The following is a 25,463-nucleotide window of genomic DNA, read 5'->3' as shown; positions in this document are numbered from 1 at the left end:
TTTCGCTCATGAAAGGTATGATGAGGTTTAGAAGGAAGGTAAGGTTAGCCCAAGCTTTATTAGACTAATAGAGATTCTTTGGACTTTGGGGATGCTGCTCATGAGTTGGCCTTACCCCCTGATATTTCAGCCGTTCATCTAATTTTTCATGTATCCATGCTACAATGTTATATTAAAGATGTGTTTTATGTAATTCGTTCGGACACAGTGTAGTTGGATGAGTGTTTGTCCTTATTAAAGAATTCAATCTCTATATTATCTAGGGATGTTATACGATTGTGTTTTAGGGATATTATTGTGGTTAAGGTTCAGTGGAGACACCATCATGTTGAGGAGGCTACTTGTGAGGTCGTATCCAACATGCAGAGTAGTTACCCTAAGCTTTTTATCAATTTAGGTATTCTTTTTCCTTTTTAGTTTAAGGATGAACTAGAGTTTTCGTGGTGGGTGTTATATTCAGGCATTCATTATTTTGACTATCGGATGGCAAAATGCACTGCGCCAACAGATCCAAAATATCAAATTTGGGTTATTAGCAGGGTTGGTTTGGATTGGAGGCTTTTATATCTTATTTTGACCCTTGGTTCAAAAATAGTGAAAAGGAGTCTCGGGGGTCAATTCAGTAAAAATACTTTTTTTTAGAATCTAACGTGCCCATTAATCCTGGAATGCCAAAATTAGCCTAGTATCATATATAATTTATTTCTGTCACATCCTGAACGAATTTCGAGGGTCTATTCAGAGATTTGAAAACTTGACAAAAATCAGTAATTGTTGATATCTGAAGCAAATTAGTTACTCCTTCGCAAATGTAGAGAAGGATACTATTCCTCATCATGATTGTGAAGGGGCTCCACGGTAGCAAAGGGTTAAGGGTCCAGGTCAGGTCAAGTTCTACTTCGCGAACGCGACAAGGCTATCACGAACACAAAGGTCCGAAATCATAGACCTTTGAGAATGTGAAGCATTGACCGCGATCATAAAGTCCAATATTTTGGCTGGTCAAACTTTGAACCTTACGATATCGAGGTGGGATTCGTGATCGCGAGGTACTATTTACTGAACAGTAGATAAGGTCAATTTTCACATTTTTTCTCTATTTTTAGACTTTTGGGGTTTGGGCGATTCTTGAGGATTTCTTTACCATTTGAGTTTGGGTAAGCTCCAAAACCTTATTTTTATTATTTTTCATCAATTATATCATCAAAAATACCTCTAAATCATGATTTCAAAATGAAAAATTGAGATTTTTATCGGTAAAGTTTAAAAAGGGTTTTACATTGCTTTAGACCTTGTTTTAACCTTTTTTTGCTTGGGCTTTCTCTTGTAGACTTCTATAACCTAGAAAAAATATATTTTTCAAATAAAATTCTAGTTTTATCTTCTTCATTTTTAAACTTATTTTTCAAACTCGTTTTGGAATCGACTCGAATATGGCCAATATGAATATTGGTTGCTTTATTTTAACATGTAGATGTTATATTTTAATGTTGTAGTTGATTTTGAGGTCATTCTCAAGGGGAAGGCTCATTTTTTAAGCACTTTAAATTGGGATTTCGTTGTTTTGAGGCAAGTTATGGCTTAACTTCATTCGGATTGAGCTGGGAGTTAATAAATAAGTAAAGCATATTATGGGTTAGGTTAATGAATATGGAGGATTTTATCTTGAGATTATTTTTATTATTGTGTGCCTATATGGGAGCTTATATTCTGTTGTTGTTGACATGTGATATCTAATATTGTGTGTTGCCCATGTGGGGGCTTTATTTAACACCATTGGCCTTATCTGTGCATTTAAATATCTTTATTCTAGATATGATGCTCGTGCGAGGGCTTGTTTTGCTAATATAGGTCTTATTCAAGGATTAGTTGCCTTTATCCTTTATAAATACTTGGTTTAGGGGTTGATATGATATTAATGATGTCTTGCATACATATTTATTCTTATGGTGTCAATTGGAGTTGATGATCATGAAATGTGAACATATATTTTATTCTGGGATCATCTCCATATATACCTGTTGGATGAATTGAATAGCATTATATTGAGCTGATTAGGAGCATTACTTCCTCATCCCATTCAGATACATTCATGGGACATTGGTATCATTGAAAAATACTATTTTTTTGAAAGAAAAATGTGACACTTTTATGAAAATCTCTCTGTAAACACGAGCTTGAGAGGAGAGTTGAGTTATGCTTGAGATATAAGATATAATATATAAGTTGAGGAATCCCCATGGGTCTTACCTGGTAGCTGCGAGCTTAGTGGGTGTATGTAGAAAGTCATGCTATGGTTTTCATCATTCATCCTATCCACATTGCAATTGATTGCATTATCTTTCTTGCTTCCATTAGTTTTCTTGACTTGTGCTTAGTTTCAATGTACACACACACACACACATATATAAATATATATATATATACATATACATATACATATACATATACATATATATATTAGAACTGTTAGCGGAGACGGTGTGAGCTACCGTTTGAGACTTTTGTGCGTGCAAGTGACATACCCATAGTACATTTTACTTATCTTATTTTTAGCTATTCTCAATCGTCCTATGATAGCTATTGAGTGTAAGTGGGTCATACTCACCCCTACTATGTCATTTCGGTACAAATCATAGTATGAGCACTTCTTGTGGAAACTGATTTCATGTGGACACTTCCAGAGTTTGAAGTACTGATCCATTCTAGTGTTAAGGACTTATTCGGACCTTATCTATCCTTATTTATCTTTATTTTTATTATCAGAGATATATACATATATTTTCAGATATTGTATTAGATGTCCTTACACTGTGACATCAAATTTTGGGGACTAATGAGATTTTCTTTTGATTTTTGCATTTACTTATGTTTTAGGGTCTGAATATATTCTATAAGTCTCGTCTTGGTGTGTGTTATTGTATATTTTTCTTTTTCTTTATCGATCTAGGTGTTTGGCTTACTTATCAAGGTCGAGCCACGATAAGTGTCATCATGATCCTTCTTTGGTCATAACAGACAATAATTAAGATGCTATCAAAATTGAGTGTTTGCAACTATTCCTTTCTTAATAAAAAAATATATCTAATATTTCTCTCTCTATTCTTCCTACGTAGAAAAATAATGGCATGTATAATTTTTTTAAGTAATTTTTGCTTAAGAATTGTATAAAATCTATACATGCCACCATTTTGAGATGGAGGAAATATCTATCCATGTCACTATTTTGAGACGGAGTAAAAGTTTATACATGTCATTTTTCGGAATCGCACGAGCAAAGATATGTTCACTAATTTATAATAGCATGTAATCACAAATTTATATAATACTTATATATAATATAAAGGAGGGTCCTTGTTTTTTGTCGTTCTCCCAGGGACAGAAATGTAATACTAAGATATTGTACTTCTTGTTGGTGATATATAAATGATGTACAATGCTTTTGCAGGTTGCTTTTAGCGTTTATGTTCTTTTCCATTATTTTGGTTGTTGTGACCCTTACTTTTAACTTCAAATTAAATAATTCTCTTACAAAGTAAGAAAGTAATAATATTTAAAAAAAAAAGATTAATCTTATTTAGATAAGTGATTTATTTATATAATCAAAAAATTATGTTAATTGGTATTTTCTTCATGATATTTTACTTGTTATCTCTAGTTTTACGAGAGTTAATTTGACTAATTTTGAATTTTAATTTAAATACTTAAAAACTATATAAAAAATATAAATTTCAACCATTCTCATATTAATATGATGAAAAAGTAAATATATAAATATTGATCAAAATTGTGTATTTTAAATCTCAAAAATAAAATATGACAAAATAAAAGAAAAATAAAAGGAGTAATTTTTTACTTTACTTATTTCGTATATTTTACTAAATAAGATCACTTTTTCACGCCTTTTGCAAATGCTTAAACTGTTCTTAGCTATAATTAAAACGTGTTTTGAATCTTGTCAAATAAAGTTATGAGTATACTGATATAAATTTAGTTGCAAAAATTTTGAGCTTTATTTACTCTTTTAAACACAAAAATAATTTGATTCTGAAAACTTAAATCCCTTTTAAGTTGACTCCATTTCTCTTCTGTTCTTTTTGTTTGCAGTAACATGCTAATTTTGAAAAGATAAAAGTTAGGCAAAATTTAATTAGAGGTATTACAAACCAAAAGTCAAAGAGCTAAACCATAAAAAAAATATTGAATTGAATTCATATTTGAAGATTAAGATGTATATTAAAATTAAGATTAAAATTAAAATACACATAGTGTTAACTTATAAGATAGTAATGATAACTAATAACGAGGATTGATAATATATAGTGATGACTAAGTATGATGATATACAGTCGATAGTTATAGTGATTGTAGTGATGATGATGGTTGTGGGTATTCAAGGTTTGAATCTAAATTGACCCAAACCGATTAATTAAACTAATTTTTATTTGATTTAATTTGGTCAGATTTTATATTTTTAAAAATTATTTTTTAAAAATTTAAATTAAATTTATTTTTAATGTCAATTTTGGTCGGGCTTAGTATGTGTCATACGACACTAGTAGGTATATATAAGATAGAATAAGATACGTTTGGTAGTCGTCACAAAATATTTTATAAAATAGAAATGCTATATATGTCTATTACATTTTCCTACACATAATTATTTTTGTCCTCATTCATTATTTACTGATCATTTTATTTGGACCTTTATAATTGGATTATATATAGTAAATTTTTCTAAAAGTTTTCTTGTTCCTAATTAGATTACTTGTTCTTCTTTTTATATATATTTCTTATATTAAAATTTATTTATTTATTTTATATTTTACATACAAAAATTATAAAATTTTACATGTTTTACTTCTCATATATAATCTCTTGAGTGAATACATACATACATACATACATACATACGTACGTACGTACATACATACGTACGTACATACACACATAAATATACACATACATACATACATACATATATATATATATATAAACTATTATTTTATATACTTAATGTAAGTGAGAATCTGTAATTTTTGTCGTTTTCACAGCTACAAGAGTATCATGAAGTGATGCTGTAAAATTGTTACACGTTGAGTTATTGCGATTTTCTTGCATTTCTCTTGTTTTACCCTCATTAATTTGGTAAGAGTTAAGACTTATGACATGTTTGGGGTTGTTTTTTTCTTAAAAATAAATACATTTTTTGAGGAAAAATTATTTTTCCTGAAAAGAAGGGTGTTTAGTAAACTTGCAAAAGTGCTTCTAAAAAAAGGTAGAAATAGTTTTTCTGCTTTACAAAAAAAATAGAAGCAGAAGTAGAAAATTATTTTTTCATGACAAAACTTATCTCTAACACTTACACTCACACGCATGCAAACACACACACACACACACATATATGTATATCCTATAGTAATTAATTAGCATATCTTACAAGTTTGATTTTAAAAAATTTTAATTCATAGTTCCATCATAACTCTTTATTCATTCTATGATTTATGATCTTTCACATGTTGAGCTCGAGAAATTTGACATCTCAAGGCTGAGAAATCTATCTGACATCTCTCTCTTTAAACATCTCTCTGTAACTTTTTTCTAAGAGACCTCATAAAAGTTCAACTATTTTATTTTTGACCCTCCTATGTGCATAATTTTAATTTTTGACTTAAATTATGTTAAGGGGTGTTAAAAAGATATTTTGGAAAAGTTTTAAAATTTTTGGAAAGGATTTGAGGTCATTTTTGGGACCTCGAGGAAGTGATCCTCCGCAATTGTAGCGTGCCACGGAGGTTAGCCTCCACGATAAGGGAATGGAACGGAGGCTACCTGTAATACCCCGCCAAGATCCTAGACTAGTTTTCAACTATTCATCACATGTTTAGAAGTCCCAAGCCATTTAATTTACACTAAGTACAAGTGACATGGCCATTTTAACACCCTAAGATTTTAAATATTTTATTTTTGGCCTTTTTTTATTCAAAACATTGATTTATGAGTTGAAATATGTTTAGGGATGTTAAAAGGGTTATCCGGGAGAGTTTTGGAATTTTCAAAAGAGGTTCAGGGTGATTTGGACAATGGAGGCAGTATACCTCTGCGATTTCAGTGTTCCACGGAGACTGGCCCTCTTCGATATGCAACGTGTCACAGAGGTTAGTCTCCGTGATACATAGCGTGTCACAGAGGTTATCCTGTAGGTTCATTAACGGGGTGAGGGATATTTTGGTCTTTTCCTCCTCTCCCTAAACACCCAATTCATAATTTAGCACCCGAGAGAGGCATTATTTGCCCCATTCTCCATCAGTTAATGATACTCAATTCCCCCTCATCCTCGATAACATAAAAATCAAAGCGTCTTCCAAGAATTCAACCATCCAAAGTCTCAATTCCAAGTTTTCTTCAAGAATTGAAGCAACTCAGGGTGGGATATTCATCAATGGGTTCCTTCCACCCATTAAGTCCCTGGAATCTTTTGTTTTTTAAGTATAAACCATTTTCCCTCTTTTTATGAAATTTCAGTGTCAAGTGTGAATTTACTTGATTTTTCCTAATAGCTTTGAATACGAACGATGACATTTTGTTTCCCATGTGAATTATACTCTTATATGTTTTATAATCTTAGTCATCTATATCGTGTCCAGTTGATACCATGTCAATTTATCAAGTTATGAATTAAACCATGTGAGCGTGTTGTCCTCATAAGTTTAGTATATTCCCATACTCATGATTACAAATTTCATCAACTTGGTGATATGTTCTATATTTTGGATCTCTGAATCATCGATTTCCTTAAAGTATTTTAAATGATGTTATTGTATTTAAAGTACTATTTAGTGCTGGAGGGATATGAACACCCGATACCTATATGTTTATTCATGTTTTCGATTCCAAGTAACAAGTCAGTCAGAATAATGATCTTATCATCATATTCAGATTATCATTTTCATAATGAACACTCACCAGTATTACATCATGCTAAATACATCATTTTATATGTTCATGTTTTCTTCAGATTTTGCATGCACTGTTATTTTCAAAACACAGTGACCTGAGCATATTCGTTATTAGTATTGTATCAGCTTATGCTTTAGTGTATTTCAGTTGGGAGTAAGACTTAACACTGATCAAACCTAGGTATGAAGGCTCAACCGCCAGTAGAGGACTGAGACCTTTAGTAGAAGTTTCTAAGTTCCAGAACTACGTAGCCAGCGTAGGTTATGAGATATCACCCGCCAGTTTAGGAATGACACTCTCTTAGGGGTCACCCACCAGTTTAGGACTGGCACCGTAGTCCTTTGGGACATCAGCTTTGTTGGATCCACATCGTCACCCATATGTTGGTACCCCTAGTAAGGTACAAACACCTTTCCAGTTGGGGTTATAGGTTGGACCCCGATTAGCTCAAATTGAGACATGTCTATTATATCATAACTCCTACAGTTTCAGATCAGTACTTGGATTATATCATTTTAGGTTTGCATGACCAAGTTTTTATTTTAATAGTTATTCAGTTTTACGTATTATCTCAGTATATGTACTTGGTCTTGCAATCGCTTTTTTTACATGTCCATGCATTCATGCTCAGTATTACATGTATTTTAGTTAATCTTTATCTCACATACCAGTACATTCAAAGTACTAACAACATACTTTATTTGGTGCTATATTGATTTCACAATATAGGCTTTGACTCTCAGTTCCCCAATAGCCCTTGATCAACTCAGTATCACTTAGCAGTAGTTGTGGTGAGTCCTCATCCATTGAGGACAAGTTATTTGCAGTTATTTTTAGTACTTTCTTTATTTTAGTCAGTTGGAGTTAGTTAAGGGGTTTTCCAATCAACTCCTCATGTTTTAGAGACTTTCAGATAGCCAGTCTTGTTTTTAATTTCATCAGAAGTTTAGACATGTTGGGTATTGTTTCAGTATTACACGTTGACATAATTTTTGTCAGTTTAGTTTCTGCATATGATATTTTTTATTATTTTATTCATTGCTCATGGCAGATACCAGATCATGGGTTAGCTTGGGATTATTTATGTTCTTAAGCATCGTGTTATGACTAGGAGGTAGTCTTAGGTCGTGACACTATTCTCTGTGATAAGGATGTGTCATGCTCTTGCTTTAATTTCATTAGTTTTTATTTTTTTTCACTTGCGGTGAGGGAATTTTGGTCTTTTTACCCCTTGCATGATTTATAAACATAAAATAACCCCTTTCCCTTTAGTTTTCAAAGATCAAAATTATTCTTTTTTCTGTTTAACTCAAAACCCAAGAAAGCTCAAGGGTTTTACAAAGTATCCACTATCCAAGCTCCAAACTTCAAATTCTCTTTAAATTGTTCTATATTTCAGGCATGTTGCTCATCCCTAACTTGTATTTTTATATTATGGTATTTATTTAACCAATATTCATGTGTTTTAATTATTGGGGTTTAAATTGGGTTGAGGGGTTTTGGTTATTATTAATTGAATTACTTGTCCCATGATTTAAATTGATTATTCATGCTTTAATTGATGATTTTTGGGACTGAATTGGTGCATTATTTTAATGGTTGAAATGAGGGACATAGGTTTTCTTAAATTGATGGAATTCTAGCTTGATGATGGCATTAACCTCAAGCCACTTGGTAAAGTTGATTTTGATTATGGGTAATTTCATGATTTAACTGTTCTTTGAACCCATTTCGTTGCATTAATGGATAAAGAATAAGTATGGTTTTTGGATGGCCTTGGCGGCCATGGTTTGAATTTTAAATGGATCTTGGGAGTCAATTTGGAGATATATATAAATATATTTATATATATATATATATATATATATATATTAGCTTGCAGCCATATTGGTATGACGATACCAAGTGGTAAATGTCTTAATAAATGAATCTTGGGTTAATGATTGGTTTATATGTAAACTATTTTAATTTAGGCTTAAAGAGAATTGTGTAGATCATCGTGGCGGTGTAGGTCCCAGGGTGATCAACACTGGAAACCATGTTTTTCTGTGTTAGGAGTCCATGTGATCATGTTCTTGGTGCACACATTACACACATACACACACACATACATACACACACATATATATATATATATTAGGAGTGTTATAACCTTAATGTCTTTAGTGTTTCCTCAGTTTATGCGGCTAACATGCACTGAGGCCCTTCCAACAGAGAGATCAGCGAACTATACAGTTTAAGTTAATATTTCAAACTCTTATGCTCCTGATCGTTGTCCCTATCCTGATATCTTATATATGTATGTGAATGTGGTGTATATAGTTTATGACTGGATTTTGGTAAATGTATTATTTTATTTATACCCCTTGAGTTACATACTAGTGCTCACCGCACTGACCATCCCCGGATGCTACATCAATTTATGATTAGGGTTTGAGGTCTTTTTCGTTGCTCTTGTGCAATGATAGGTGGTTGAGTACTTTTATTCATCATTTGTGAAGTGGTGAGCCTCCATCCATTGAAAGGCCTTGTCATTTCATTGTTCTTTCATTACTGTTTTAGTAATTTGGATTCTTTTTAGTCATAGTTGGGGGCATGTCCTGACTTAGTTAGTATTACGATTTTAGAGGATTTTATGGACAGTAGTGGGATGGAATTGTTATCTTATGTTGACTCTTGACATTTCATTGCGTATTATTTATCTATCATTGATTTTGTTGACTTTTCCTATTTACATTCATGTGCTCTTGAGGTAAGTTTAAGGAGATTGTCTCTGGCCTATGGTGGGCTTGAGATTACCTGTCATGGCTAGGCTTAGGTTTAGGTTGCGACAAGCTTTGTATCAAAGCTCGGTTTAGGGCCGTTGGGTATCCACAAATCCATATCGAGTAGAGTCCCTTTTATAGGTGTGTAGCGTGCCACACTTATAAAGTAGAGGCTACAAGACATTTAGGAATATTTGCCTTCCTTGTGTTCTATTTCGGGCTATAGAGTCTAGTTGTCTTGAAACTTCTGTAATTCCTAACTTACTCGCATTTTAGATTATGCCTCCTCAAAGATCTAACGATCATACAAAATCTGCTGGAACCTCTGTTCTACCTAAAGAAAATATGGAGGGAACTCGTCTTTTTCATAGAGTTCAGACCCAAGCTATGGACATTGCTCCTGACTGTATCACTCCACATGGGGTTCCACCGGTCCCTACTTGTCCTCCTCAGGCTTCTCGGGCTGGTGATACTTATACTCAGTAACCTCAGAAAAATATCTCTAGTGCAGAGTTTTGTTAGTCTATTCATATGCTTACCCAACTAGTGGCATCGTAGTCTCGTTGTTCTGATCATATTTGTCATGCTATTAGTTCATCTGAGGTCACTCGGGTTGTCCAGTTTATGAGGTTGAATCCCCTACACTTTATAGGCTCTACGGTTGAGAAGGATTCTTACGGGTTTATTAATGAGATAGAAGTGATTTTCGGGGTTATGCATACTACTGATTTAGAGGGTGTGGAGATTGCTACCTATCAGTTGAAAGATTTGGCTTATCAATGGTATGAGGAGTGAGAAGCGATGAGTGGTGATAATGTTGAACAAGTAGTATGGGATGACTTTTCAAGTGCTTTTCTTGATCACTTAATTCCTTAGGAGTTTAGTGTCCCGACCCGAACCATGTCCCAGGAGTCACAGGTATCTCAAGTCCCACTTTGACCAGAGATCACCTCCGCACCTAACAAAACCAAAGACACCACACCCTAAGGTTGACTAAATTTTGGATCCAAGTCACTGAGCAAGAAAAGTAGAAGTATGACCAATCCCTGCATCGTATGGGGATACATCATCTGAAGACGGTTAGTGGGGTGAATGCTAACATGTAACTCGGGGATAAGGATAGCATAATGACATGATCAATAGATTAAAATCATTCAAAATCCAATGCACATAATCAAACGCATAAACATATATATGCATATATATACAAATATATATATATATATATATATATATGACGGGATAGGCAACAAGGCTTAACGTATGTTTCAAAACTTTAGCCTAGATTGTGTAGCTCAACTATCATATAAAAGTAACCACAGGCTATATGGGCCACAGATCTCACCCCTGGTCGGGCTCCAGTATGTGTAGGCGCACAAATCAGAGAATAATCTCATATATATGCATATGAGGGACTCGAACCCTCCAATATATACCAAGGTGACTTAAGCACCCGATCATACAATGATTTATGTGGGACTCAAACCTCCCTAATTAAGAAATAATAATAATAAGGGGGACTTGAACCTCCCTCGACACTTTGACCCCCACGTTGGCAAATGCAGTTTCCAGTATGGGTCACTCGGACCTCCACTTTCACGACTCAGCTACCCAACCCTTATTAAAGGCCAATTAAAACAAGTATCAAAGATTCCCATTCATTTAACCACATTCCACATTAAGTCATACATATTAGTATCATCATACCAACTACCTTTGCAAGGTAACACATCATTCCAAAACAATTTCCATTAACTTGGAGAAAATAACTCCCTTTTTTCACACAGAGGGGGTCACCGACTCCCTTTGTTCATTAAATCATACCCTTACATTTCAAATACCTTTTTATATCATGCAATAGTTTTAGACTAATTTTATTTTACAAATTCCCAAAATTCTCATAATTAAATCCAATTTCACATTATGGGGTTGGGGTCATAACAACTTCAAAAGTCACAATTTTGGGAAAATCACAATTCTCTAGTTCATTCACCATACCCATGCACCCATAAGTTCAAAACCATATTTAAAACATGAAAATCATATATAGAAACCATGAGAAACATTGTTCAATTCATAACATTTAAAGACCCCCAATCCTTGTTTCAAAACCAAAACAAATTCATGTGAACAACACTTTACTACATATGCTTTTAGAAAATTAACTATGAAGGAAGAGTAACATGCCTGTAATAGTAAGATGTACAGAGAAAAATCACCCTTGAGAGCTCTAATTGATCAACCTCTTAAAAACCCTAAGTGTTCTTGACCTTGAGGATTTGGGAGTATTTGAGACATTACTTAGATTATTTCTAATTTATAATAACACTCTAAAGGGGTTATAAGACTTGGTTTCAAGTTGGGTAAGAGAGAAAATATCTAGAATGCCCTTAACTTAAAGATTGAAAAAGTGTCGCCTTTGATTACGAGCCACCCCTTGACTCGTAACTTCTCCTTACGAATCGCCACCAATAGTCATAACCAAGGCAGTACCACCAAGGCACCCTACACTATTATTCTTACAACTCAATGGCACACTCGTAATGGGACCCTACAACTCGTAGGATCCAATCATAGTAAACATAGAACCCAATTTGGGAATTACACTAGACACCCTACGATTACACCTAATGACTCATAACATCTTCTTACGGCTCTTAGTAAGCCACACGTACTTAGAGAAGAATCAAGACACAAACTTACTGGTTTGGTTATGACTCATCCCAATGACTCATCAGGACACCTTATGACTCCGGCGTCCAGTCATAACAACGACAGTGCGCTCAAAGCCTAAGGAATTTTCAAGGGCCAAAATCCAGGATGTTTCAATTCTCCCTCACTGGGATCAGTCATCCTCAAATAATGGGAAAAGGCAATCACTAGAACGATTTGACTCCATATTCCTCTACTCTTACCTTTAATAAGAATAAAAAATAAAGATTCCAAGTAAATCACTTTTTTTTTTAACAAGGTAAAAAAAATGTTAAGAATAACACAAACTTAAGCACGATTATCCAAAGCAAAAATCAAGATGGATACTTGGACTTTTTGTCCTCTTCGGCTTCCCAAGTAGCCTTTTCAACCTTGTGGTTCCTCCATAGAACCTTTACCGAAGCTGCATACTTTGTACACAACCAATAAACTTGTTGATCCAAAATTTCAACCGAGACTTCTTCATATGATAAGGAATCCAAAATACCCACCTCCTCTAATGAAAGGACTGTCGAAGGATCACCCATACACTTTCTCAACATCGAAACATGAAACACCGGATGAGCGAATCTAAAACTAGGAGGCAACTCCAACTCATATGCAACATTACCAACCCTCTTTAAAACCAAGTACGGGCCAACATACTGGGGATTGAGCTTCCCCTGCTTCCCAAACCATATTATTCTCTTCATGGGAGATACTTTCAAGAAAACCCAACCACCAACCTCAAACTCTAACTCCCAATGCCTTACATCCACATAGGACTTTTGGCAACTTTGGCCAGCTTTAATTCTATCTCAATTTACTTTTACCTTCTCCATTGCCTAGTGAACTGAATTTGAGTAAAATATCTTAGCCTTACCAACTTCGAACCACCTAATAGGATATGTACACCTCCTACCATATAATTTCTTAAATGAAGCCATCCCAATACTAGAGTGGTAGCTATTATAATATGCAAACTTTATAAGAGGAAAATAATTAACCCAACTACCACCATAGTCAATCACATAAGCTCGAAAAATATCTTACAATATCAAAATAGTTCTTTCCGCTTTCCCATCTTACTGTAGGTCGAAAGTACTACTAAAGATCACCTTTGTTCCCAAACCTCTCTAAAATAAATTCAAAAAGTGGGATGAGAACTAAGTACCACTATCTAAAATAATAGAAATAGGTGCCACATGCAACTTTACAATCTCTTGGAGGAACAACTTCACATAATTTTTTGCTGAATAATTAGTCCTCACTAGCAAGAAGTAAGTAGACTTAGTCATCTTATCCACAATGACCTAAATCAAATCAAACTATTTTTGACACTAAGAAAGACCGATAATGAAATCCATATTAATTATCTCTCATTTCCACACCAATGGTTTAATCTATTGAGTCAACCCATCGGGTCTCAAGTGCTCAACCTTTACTTATTAACACACACCATACATATATCCATAAAACTAACCATATCTCTCTTTATATTGTTCTACTAATAAACCTTCTTTAGATTATGATACATATTCATAGAACTGGGATGCAACTCTTGAGCCTCAACCAAGATCCTCTCTCTTAATCTATTACATCAGGAGCACATAATCTGCCTTGGTACCTTAAGATGACATCATCACCAATCTCAAAATCTATAACCTTTTGATATCCCACATCCTCCCTGATACTTAAAAACACTACCATCCTCAGAGTCTAAGAGACGAACTCCAAGGTTATCCAAATGGTGAATATTTTTCATTGTGTATCTCGCTATGAAGGTATAGGTGAAATGCCCTGGTTGGTAGATTTCCTAGAATTTTAGTCTCTGGACCCAATACGACTCGAGGGTATGAGCCATATGTTAGGGTATGGATGGTAAGGTCCAGTCGTATGCTGTCTAGTATTGGATGGTAGGAAGGAATTTGGTTACTACAATGGATACGACTTAGGGGTATGAGTCATATCGGTGGTTAGGGGTTATTTGATTCATTAACTTAAACTTAGACTTGGTTACTTAGGTTGTATCTGAGTATGAGTTGTTCACCATGAGCCGTAAGCTAGGATATGAGTCTTACCCAGGACTCGTATGATGGACAGTGTTAAAATCTTTCTTGGGTTTAAATCTTCTAGGGTGATGGATGAAGGGTACGGATCGTATGCTTTGGATATGACTTGGTTGGATGATTCATATGCTATACAGTGTTTGATCTAAAGGTTGAGGCTAGGATACAAGTGGAGGGTACCAATTATATTAGAGGGTACGATTTGTGAGGGTCAACCGTACCTCTGGGATGGGATTTTGTGCAACATAAGTAGAGGTATTTTGGATATTTCTCGACTTATTCTAATAATTTCCCATAACTTATAACCTATTTGGGAGGTTATTTATCCTATTATTCCATTCATTAACACTTAAAAACTCTTCTAAACACTCTATAATTCTCTCAATAGCTATTGGGCAAGGGAAGCTAGGGTTTAACCTAGAGGATTAATTTGGAGCTTGTCTTGGTGATTTCTTTCTATCATCATATTGGTTTAAGGTATTTTCTCTTCCCTCATTGTTAATTATAACTAGAAGCATGGTTTTTATGAATATTTTCATGACTTCATTGTTTGTATGATTTTGATTTTCAAATAAACATTTGGGATATTGATATTAAATGGTTGATTATAGTTTTCCATTATTTTAATTATGCTTTATGTGAATTAATGGTGGTTTTGGATAATTGGATTGCATGGGAATGGTTTAATGGTAATTAGAATTGGTTTTGGTTATATTATGCCCCCAATGTATTTGACAAAATACTTATAATAATGTTTTCATTGCATTGAGTATTTTACTGGAACTCTTACTTATTTTAAAACTTGGTAAAGAAATTATGCATGGTTTAAATAGCTTGGAAAGGTAAATAGATAAATAGTTATTCTTTTGAGGTACATGGAATCCCCTAAGTGGTTTAATATGGTAAATAGAATGGCACTTAAAAGTCCCCTTAAACCTATATGTGGTTCGCTATGGATAGTACTTGAAAGTAGAAACGGCATGACGATACCACTACTAAATAGCCTTGGTTAATAAATGGTAAATAGATTGATTGGTTGGTTGGTAATGGTTTTAATTGAGTAATAATGGCGGGATGTGTAGCAAAGCCCTAGAAGGTGGAGATCCTGGGAGGGCCAAAACTAGAAACTCATATTTGTCGATGTGAGGTTAGTCTTGGTGACCGTGTGTATGATGTCACACTATATTTTGGGGGGGTGTACTAGTAATACTAGGTTTTCTTCCCTGGTCATGGGACTACACATACTGGAGCCCTTTTAGCAGAGGGAGCTGAACCCATATAGCATGTGGGTGGTTTAGGATGACAAAGCTACACGGCCCAGGTAAAGGTTTTAATGGAATACTAAACCCGGTCCCCTTTTCCTGACATGGTTATATATATATGTGTATTTATATGTGAATATGGATGGTTTTACTTGATTTTATATATGAAATTATTTTATCCATATCTTGAGATCATGCTAGCGTTCTCCCGCTAACTCGTCTATTGGTGGATATATACCCATGCTATGCAGGAACCTACCGTTCTACTTTTTTTATATAGTGAGTGACTCAGGGATCAACATTTGGACTAAAGTAGTGAGCTTCCATTCTTTTAAAAGGCTTCATTTCATGTTATGGATATCTCTAGATATTTTGATTTTATTTTGGATATTGGTTTTGGCTATTGTTGAGGGTATGTCCTAATTGGATTTTATTACCTTTTTGGTTAGAGTCTTTGTAGTACTTTTATGGATTGGAAAATGTGGGATCGGTATTGGTGTCAGCCTTGGCATTGAAATAAGCTAAAGGGCAGGCATTATTGGATGAAATTATTAGTTATTCCATTATATTTTATTTTGGGATCAATTATATTATGTTTTAGAGCATCTTTGGGCATGGCCTTGTTTATGGCCTTTGGAGTGGTTTGGTATGGTTGGATTATTGTTATGGGATGGTTGGACTCGATTGGGTTGGTCACGATTGTGATCCTATCCCAAAGTCTTCATGTGAGTTTTTACACTATCTTGTTACATACTTAGAAATTCATCCAACTCAGGGCAGGCGGCTGGAGGTTGGTTTGCATAATGGGGGTAGTCTCTGGTCCTAATTAGACTTGGGATGCCTATTAGGACAAGGCCCCCGATTGGGTCGCATTAAGTTGGTATCTAAGCCTAGGTTCATGATCAATTAGGAGTCCACAAAGTCGTGTTGAGTAGAGTATCTTTTAAGGGTGTGTAGTGAACCAAACTCATAAAGGAGAGGCTATAAGGCATTTAGGAATTTTTCACTTTCTTGGTATTCTATTTTAAAGCGTGGAGTCTCTTATGTTGGGCGTACTTATGCATTTTTGTGTCACTATTCTTGTCTTTTTAGCATTATTTTGAGGATGATTTGTATGCTATATGGGTTGATAATGATATAAATATGTATATAAGTGTTCTACGACGTGTTTTTAATGGTTCAAAGTGTTTCCCAACAAGTTTGTACTTAATTGAATCAATTAGAGTTTAATAGAGAAAACTAGTTTTTCTAGCTTGAGCTAGTTGCTTGTCTAGTCTATCTTGATGGATTCTATTGTGTTTAATGTGTTCCAAATGATTTTAATGTGTGATTATGAGTGGAATAAATTGTTGGTGATGTGTAAAGTTTAATTTTTATTAAGTGTAGAAGTGGAACAATAGGTGAAAGATCAATGCGAACTAGCTTAGCTTAGCTCTTATTTTGATTCATTGTTATGGATGTAGTGTTTTTAATTCGTGTTGTTTGATTGTGTAGGATTCCTTAGGAGCTGAATATGATGATGTTTTGATGTTAAAAGGTCGAAAATCCATGGGAAAAACACCACAAGACAAGGGACTAAGATGGGAGACTCAACACTTAACCAAAATTTGGAGAATAAATTCCTGTAGCAGCATGCGATATGTGTGCATCACACACTCCATTGCTATGGAATAAAGTTTGTCTGACATGATCTATTTCTATGGAATACAGCGTGTGTCGCTTGCTCATTCCACCTCTGGACTTTCACGCAGATTCCTTGTCCAACATGGCTTGGGCTTACCCTATTACTATATATACGTCTTTGTGCATGTTTTTACTATATTTGAACATATTTTGGAGAACAAAGGGATGCTACAACTTCTTCTTTAGGTTTTTATTATTTTAATTTAGTTCATTCATATTTTTAGTCGTTAATTATCAATTTGTGATTACTATTATGACTATGCGTGGATAAACATCTTTTTCTGGGGTTGAATCCAAGAACATGAGTACTATTGTCTTGAATTGAATTCATTTAACTTTGTTTATGATTATTGGTTGTGTGTTCATCTTTAATTTAACTATTTTAGGGTTTCATGACCTTTATAATACATCAATTATCTCCCTTTTAACCATGGAAGAGTGATTAGAGGATATAATATGGAGATGAACAAAGTTTGGTTTGTATTCCTTTATGAAATAAGGAATTTGAATTAGTTCCTAGGATAGGGATGTACTTAGATGCCTTACTTGATTCACACATAGAATGATAGCTTAAAGAACTTAAGCGGACTATTACATCTCTGCTCAACGATGTAGTTGTAAGGCTCAACTTAGGTAAAGGATTAGAGGTCGGGAGACCATGATCATGCAATTAACCCTATGAATCTACAACCAAGATAAGCAAGTTAATGAATGAAGTTCAATAACATAGTATGATTTTTCAAGAGTTAAGGGAAGTAAAGATGGAGGAGGTTGTGAATCTGAAGTAGGAGAGGATATCAATCAAGGAATATGCCTTGAAATTTTTTCAATTGTGTAGGTATGCTCCTAATTTAGTGGCTGACATGCATTCAATAATGAGGAAGTTCATTTCTGGGTTGAATCAGGATTTGATTTTAGAGAGAAAGACCGCTTTGCGGATAAAAAATATGGACATCTCTAGGTTGCCTGTTCATATGCAGCAAGTGGAGGATGAAAAGAAGAAGCAGGTAGAGTTTGGCAAATAAACAAGATAAGAGGAGTAGGTTTTTTTACTTGTGAGGTGCTCAGTCTCAGGGTAGTCGGGATGGTGGCAAATGGCAGAAAAAAAAGTGGGAGAGTTCTGGTTCCTACTCTTCTGTCAGTGCTCCTTACCAGTTGGGCAATAGGCATCATCAAGGTGGTGATAATTTTCGGGCACAGAGTGCCTAATCTCAGGCAGGTAGAGGTAAGTCAGTTTTTTCATGCCCTTCTTGTCAGTTCTTTGGTCGTCCTCATCAAAGTTATTGGGATGAGGGAAGGGACAAATTATTTAAGTATGGCTATGCATGCCATCAGCTCAGGGATTATTTGGTTAATAAGGTTACTATAGGGGGCGAATAATATTTTTGTCGCTTCATCTTTTGCTCATACACTTGGAGGTATTGCATCTACTTTTTTACTTCTCCTGTTTCTAGTTTTGGTCAAAATAGGTTGTATGCTTTGGCATCCCAATAGGAATCCGAGGCATCACCTAATGTCATTATTGGTACGTTATAACTTTTCTCTTATGATGTATATTATTTGCTTAAATTGGGGTCCACTCTATCCTATGTGACTCCTTATGTGACTGTATTATTTGGTTTTGATCCAAAAGTTATTTTGGATCCTTTATCTATTTCTACCCCAATGGGTGACTTGATTACTGTTAAGAGAGTCAGTAGGACGTGTGTGGCGTCTGTTGGTGGCAAGCAGACCTTGGTTGATCTATTTGAGTTAGGTATGGTGGATTTCAATGTCATTCTGGGTATGGATTTGTTGCATTCTTATTATGTATCCTTGGATTGTCGGACTCGCAGGGTTATCTTTAAGTTCCTTGGTGAACCAGTTATAGAATAGGAGGGTGGTCCTTCAACTCCTAGGGGGAGATTTATCTCTTATCTTAGAGATCAAAGGTTAATCTCTAAGGGCTCTCTTTATCACTTGGTGCGAGTTAAAGGTTCTAACTCGGAAGGTCCTTCTTTTCAGTTAGTTCTAATGGTTACTGAGTTTCCACAGGTCTTTCTGGATGATCTTCCTGGTGTTCCTCCGAAAAGGGAAATTGAGTTTAGTATTGACCTAGTTCTAGACCCTCGTCTAATTTTTTTCCTCCATATAGAATGGCTCTGACTGAGTTGAGAAAACTCAAGGAGTAACTTAAGGATCTTCTGGATAAGGGATTTATTCATCCTAGTGTATCTCCATGGGGTGCACTGATATTTTTTATACGTAAGAAAAATGCTTCCCTTCAGATGTGCATTGACTATAGGCAGTTGAACAAGGTGACGGTCAAGAACAAGTATCCTCTTCTAAGGATAGATAATCTATTTGACCAGTTGCAAGGTGCCAAGTTTTTTTTAAGATAGATCTTTGGTCTGGGTACCATCAACTAAAGATTAGGGATGTGGACATCCCTAAGATAGCTTTTCATAGTTGGTATAGGCACTTTAACTTTTTGGTAATGTCATTTGGATTGACTAATACTCTGGCAGCATTTATGGATCTAATTAATAGGGTTTTTTGTCAATATTTAGATCTCTTTGTTAATGTGTTTGTTGATGACATTCTAGTTTATTCGAAAAGTGAGGTGGATTATGCTAATAACCTCTGTATAGTGTTGCAGACCTTAAAGGAATAGCAGTTATATGCCAAGTTCTCCAAGTGTGAGTTTTGGTTGAACACTGTAACTTTCTTGGGTCATATTATTTCTAGTGAAGGAATCTTGGTTGATCCGCAAAAGGTTATTGTGGTTAAGAGGTGGCCTAGACCTACAACTCCATTTGACATTAAGAGCTTCTTGGGTTTAGCCAGGTATTATAGGCAGTTTGTGGAAAGCTTTTCATCGATAGTTGCTTCTTTGACTAAGTTAACTCAAAAGAAGATCAAGTTTTCTTGGTCAAATGCTTGTGAGGGGAGTTTCGAGAAGTTGAAGGATAAGTTGACTTTGACTGCAGTTCTAGATTTACCAGAAGGCAATGATGGGTTTGTGGTTTATTGTGTTGCATCTTGGGTAGGGCTTGGTTTTGTTTTAATGCAGCATGGGAACGTTATTGCCTATGCTTCCAGGTAGTTGAAAGTGTATGAGAGGAATTATCCTGCTCGTGATTTGAAGTTGTTGGTGGTTGTGTTTGTTTTTAAAATATGGTGGCATTATTTGAATCTTTTTTAATCATAAGAGTACAGTATGTGTTCACTCAGAGAGAGATTAACCTCAGGCAACGAAGATGGCTTGATCTTCTTAAGGATTATGATATGAGTCTTCACTACCACTTAGGTAAGGCTAACGTGGTTGCTGATACCCTTAATAGGTTATCCATGGGGAGTTTGGCTCATGTAGGGAAAAGAAAGTGGGAATTGGTGAAGGATATTCACCTCTTAGCTAAGCTTGGAGTTCACTTCTTAGACTCTAAAGATAGTGGTGTGGTGGTGCAAAAAGCGGTTCAATCATCTTTATGTGCGGATATTAAGGAGAAACAAGTGCTAGAACCTATCTTGATGAATATCAAAAGAGACGTTGGTGGGAAAAAAGTAGTGATGTTTGAGATCAGTGGTGCGGGTAATTTACAGTACTAAGGGAGGCTATGTATTCTTGATTTTGATGGATTATGATAAAGGATTTTGGCTGAGGTGCATGAGCCACGCTATGTTGTTCATCTCGACTTGACTAAGATATATCATGATCTTAAGGAGATCTATTAATGGAATGGAATAAAGAGGGAGATGGCTGATTCTGTGGCCAAGTACATGGTGTGTCAATAGGTTAAGGTTGAACACAAGAGGCCAAAAGAGTTGTATCAAGAAATTAACTTTCCCGAATGGAAGTGGGAGGTGATTAATATGGACTTTGTTACCGGTCTTCCTCGATCTCAGAATTAATATGATTTGATTTGGGTCATTGTGGATAAGATGACTAAGTCTGCGCACTTTTTATCAGTGTAGACTACCTTCTTGATTAAAGATTATGCGAAGCTGTATCTTTAAGAGATTGTGAAGCTACATAGGGTGCCTGTTTTGATTATTTTTTATTATGGCATACAGTTTACATCTCACTTCTGGCAATCTTTCCAGAAAGGGTTGGGTACTAAGGTTAGTCTGAGTACTGCTTTCCACCGTAGATGGATGGGCAAGTAGAGATAACTATTCAGATATTAGAGAATATGCTTTGGACTTATATTATTTATTATGGTGGCAGCTAGGTGGAGCATCTACCTTTGGTAGAGTTTGCTTACAACAATAGCTATCATTCTAGTATTTGGTATAGCCCCTTTTGAGGCATTGTATGATAGGAGGTGTAGATCTCTTATTAGTTGGTTTGAGATTGGAGAGGCAGATATGTTTGGTCCCGACTTGGTTTACCAGGCTATGGAGAAGGTGAAGGTGATTTGGGAGAGGCTTAAGGCTGTCCAAAGTCACCAAAAATACTGTGTGGATGTTAGGCATAGAGACTTGGAGTTTGAGGTTGGGGATAAGGTTTTCCTTAAGGTATCTCCCATGAAGGGAGTAGTACGGTTTTGCAAAAAGGGAAAGTTCAGTCCATGGTATGTTGGTCCTTATGAGATTTTGTGGAGAATTGGTGATGTTGCTTATGAGTTGGAGTTACCTTCTTGCTTGAGCTTGGTTTATCCATTCTTTCATGTTACCATGTTGAGAAAGTGCATTGGTGATCCTTCTTCGATTATTCCTTTGGAAGGATTGGGTCTTATAGATTTTTTGTCTTATGAGGAAATCTCAATCGAGTTCTTTGATAGTCAGGTTCGTCAGTTGCAGACCAAGGATGTAGCTTCAGTTAAGGTTCTGTGGTGGAACCATAAGGTGGAAAAAGCTACATGGGAAGCGGAGAAGGACATGAAGTCCAAATATCTGCATTTATTTTCTGCCCCTGGGATTTATGTAGAAAGTATACGTCTTTAACACATCTTTATTTTCAGAGTTTGTTAAAGGAAATATTAATTTCTTGTGCTCTTTGTTTTCAAACTTTGTTATAGATTGGAGATATATTTGATAATACAAATGACACGTGCGTGTGGTTAGCCCTACCCTGTCCGTCATTCGGGGATGAGTGTTCTAAGTGGGGGAGACTGAAACGCACTAGTTTCTGGACCTTAGAAAATTTCCTGGAATTCTAGTCTCTAGACCCAATACGACTTGAGGCTATGAGATATAGTTGGGGTATGATTGGTAAGGTCCAGTCCTATGCTATCAGTGTTGGATGGTGGGATAGATTTTGGTTACTAAAATGGATACGACTTAGGGGTATGAGTCATAACGGTGGTTACCGATCATTTGGTTCCTTAACTTAATCTTAGACTTAGTTAATTAGGTTTGATCTGAGTATGAGTGGCTCACTATGAGCCGTATGTTAGGGTATAAATCATACCCAAGACTCGTATGATGGACAGTGTCTAAATCTCCCCTTGGTTTAAATCTGCCAGAGGTACTGATTGTTTGATTTGCATATGACTTGATTGGATGAGTCATATGCTGGAAAGTGTTTGATCCAATGGTTGAGGTTAGTATACGAGTGGATGGTACCAATCGAATTGGAGGGTATGACTCGTAAGGGTCAATCGTACCCCTGGGATGGGATTTTGGTGAAACTTAATTGAGGGTATTCTGGATATTTCCCCACTTATTATAATAAGGTCCCATGACTTCTAACCTACTTGGGAGGTTATTTACCCTATTTTTCCATCAATTAACACTTAGAAACTCTTCTAAACACTTTATAATTCTCTCAAAAGCTATTGGGTAAGGCATGTTCTATCCCCTCATTGCTAATTCCAACTAGAAGCATAGTTTTTATGAATGTTTTCATGACTTCATTGATTGTATGATTTTAGTTTTCTAACATAAATTTGGGGTATTGATATTAAATGGTTGATTATGGTTTCCCATGGTTTTAATTATGATATATATGCATTAATAGTGGTTTTAGATAATTGGATTGCATGGAAATAGTTTAATGGTAATTGGAATTGATTTTGGTTATATTATGCCCCCAATATGTTTGACAAAATGCCTATAATAATATTTTCATTGCATTGAGTATTTTAATGGCACTCTTGCTTGTTTTAAAACTTAGTAAAGGAATTATGCATGTTTTAAATGGATTGGAAAGTTAAATGGCTGAATGGTAATGCTTGTGTCATACATAGAATCTCCCAAGTGGTTTAAAATGGTAAATAGTAGGGCACTTGAAAGTCCTAGTAAACCTATATGTAGTTGGCTATGGATAGTACTTGCAAGTATGGTCTATATGAAGATACCACCACTAAATAGCCCTGGTTAATAAATGGTAAATGGATTTCTTGGTAATGGTTTTAAGTGGGCAGTAATGGAAGGATGTGTAGCAAAGCCGTGGAAGGTGTAGGTCCCGGAGTGGCCAAAACTGGAAACTCATATTTGCTGATGTGAGGTTGGTATTGGTGACCATGTGCATGATGTCACATTATGTTTTGGGGAATGTATTAGTCATCCTAGGTTTTCTTCCCTGGTCATTCGGCTGCATACACTAGTGCCCTTTCAGCAGGGGGAGTTGAATCTATATAACCCATGTGTGGTTTAGGACAGCAAAGCTACACAGCCTAGGTAAAGGTTTTAATGGCATGCTAAACCCAATCCCCTTTTCCCGACATGGTTATATATATATATATATATATATATATATATATATATATATATATGAATGGTTGAGCCATATAGATGATGGTCTTACTTGGTTTTGTAAATTTTCTTATTTTATCCTTATCCTGAGATCAGGCTAGCGTTCACCCGCTACCCCGTCTACTGGCGCATGTATACCCACGCTATGTAGGAATCGGTTGTTCTACTCCTCCTATATAGTGATTGACTCGGGGATCTACATTTGTACTGAAGTGGTGAGCTTATATCCTTTTGGAAGGCTCCATTTCATGTTATGGATATCTCTAGACACTTTGATTTTATTTTGGATATTGTTTTTGGCTATAGTTGGGGGCATGTCCCAATCGAATTTTATTGCTCTTTTGGTTAGTGGCTTTGTGGTACTTCAATGGGTTGAAATGGGAAGGATCGATATTGGTGTCGGCCTTGGGATTTGAATAAGCTGAAGGGCTGAGATCATTTGACGATATTGTTTGTTGTTCTATCGTATTTTATTTTGGGATTAATTTTATTATGTTTTAGAACATCCTAGGGTATTTCCTGGTTTGTGGCCTTTGGAATGGTTTAGTATGGTTGGATTAATGGTATGGGATGGTTGGACTCGATTGGGTCGGTCACGGTTGTGATTCTATCCCAGAGTCTTCATGTGAGTTGTTACACTAACTTGTTACATGGTCAGAAATTCATCCAACTCAAGGCAGGCGGCTGGAGGTTGGGTTGGGTAACGGGGGTGGTCTCCGGTCCTGATCGGACTTTGGATGCCTATTACAGCAAGGTTGTTAGTTGGGTAGCTTCTATTGGTACCGAGGGGATCAATACTGGAAACCACATTTTTCGGTGTTGGGAATCCATATGATCGTTTGCTTGGTGCACACATTATACACACACCCCCATACACACACACAAACACACATATATATATATTAGGAGTGTTATAGCCTTGATAGCTTCAAATTTTCCTCAGATTTTCCTTAGTTCGTGCGGCTATCATGCACTGGGCCCTTCCAGCAGGGGGAGCTGGATCCATATAGCCTATGGGTGACTTTAGGATAGAGGGAGCTACACAGTTCAAGTTAATATTTCCAACTCTCATATTCATAACCCTTGTCCCTATCCCGACATCTATATATATATATATATATATATATATATATATATGAATATGAATATGAATATGGTGCATATGGTTTATGACTAGATTTGTAAATGCATTATTTTATCCGTATCCCTGAGTTACATACTAGTGCTCGCCCCCACTAACCATCTCTGGACGCTACTTCGATTTATAATATAGGGTCCGAGGGATTTATTGTCGCTCCTGTGCAATGTTTAGACTTGAGCAATTTTGTTGATCAACTATGAAGTGGTGAACCTCC

The sequence above is a fragment of the Capsicum annuum genome, chromosome 7, assembly GCF_002878395.1.
Source record: "Capsicum annuum cultivar UCD-10X-F1 chromosome 7, UCD10Xv1.1, whole genome shotgun sequence".
In the NCBI taxonomy this organism is placed as follows: Eukaryota; Viridiplantae; Streptophyta; class Magnoliopsida; order Solanales; family Solanaceae; genus Capsicum; species Capsicum annuum.
This window is presented reverse-complemented; position numbering follows the sequence as displayed.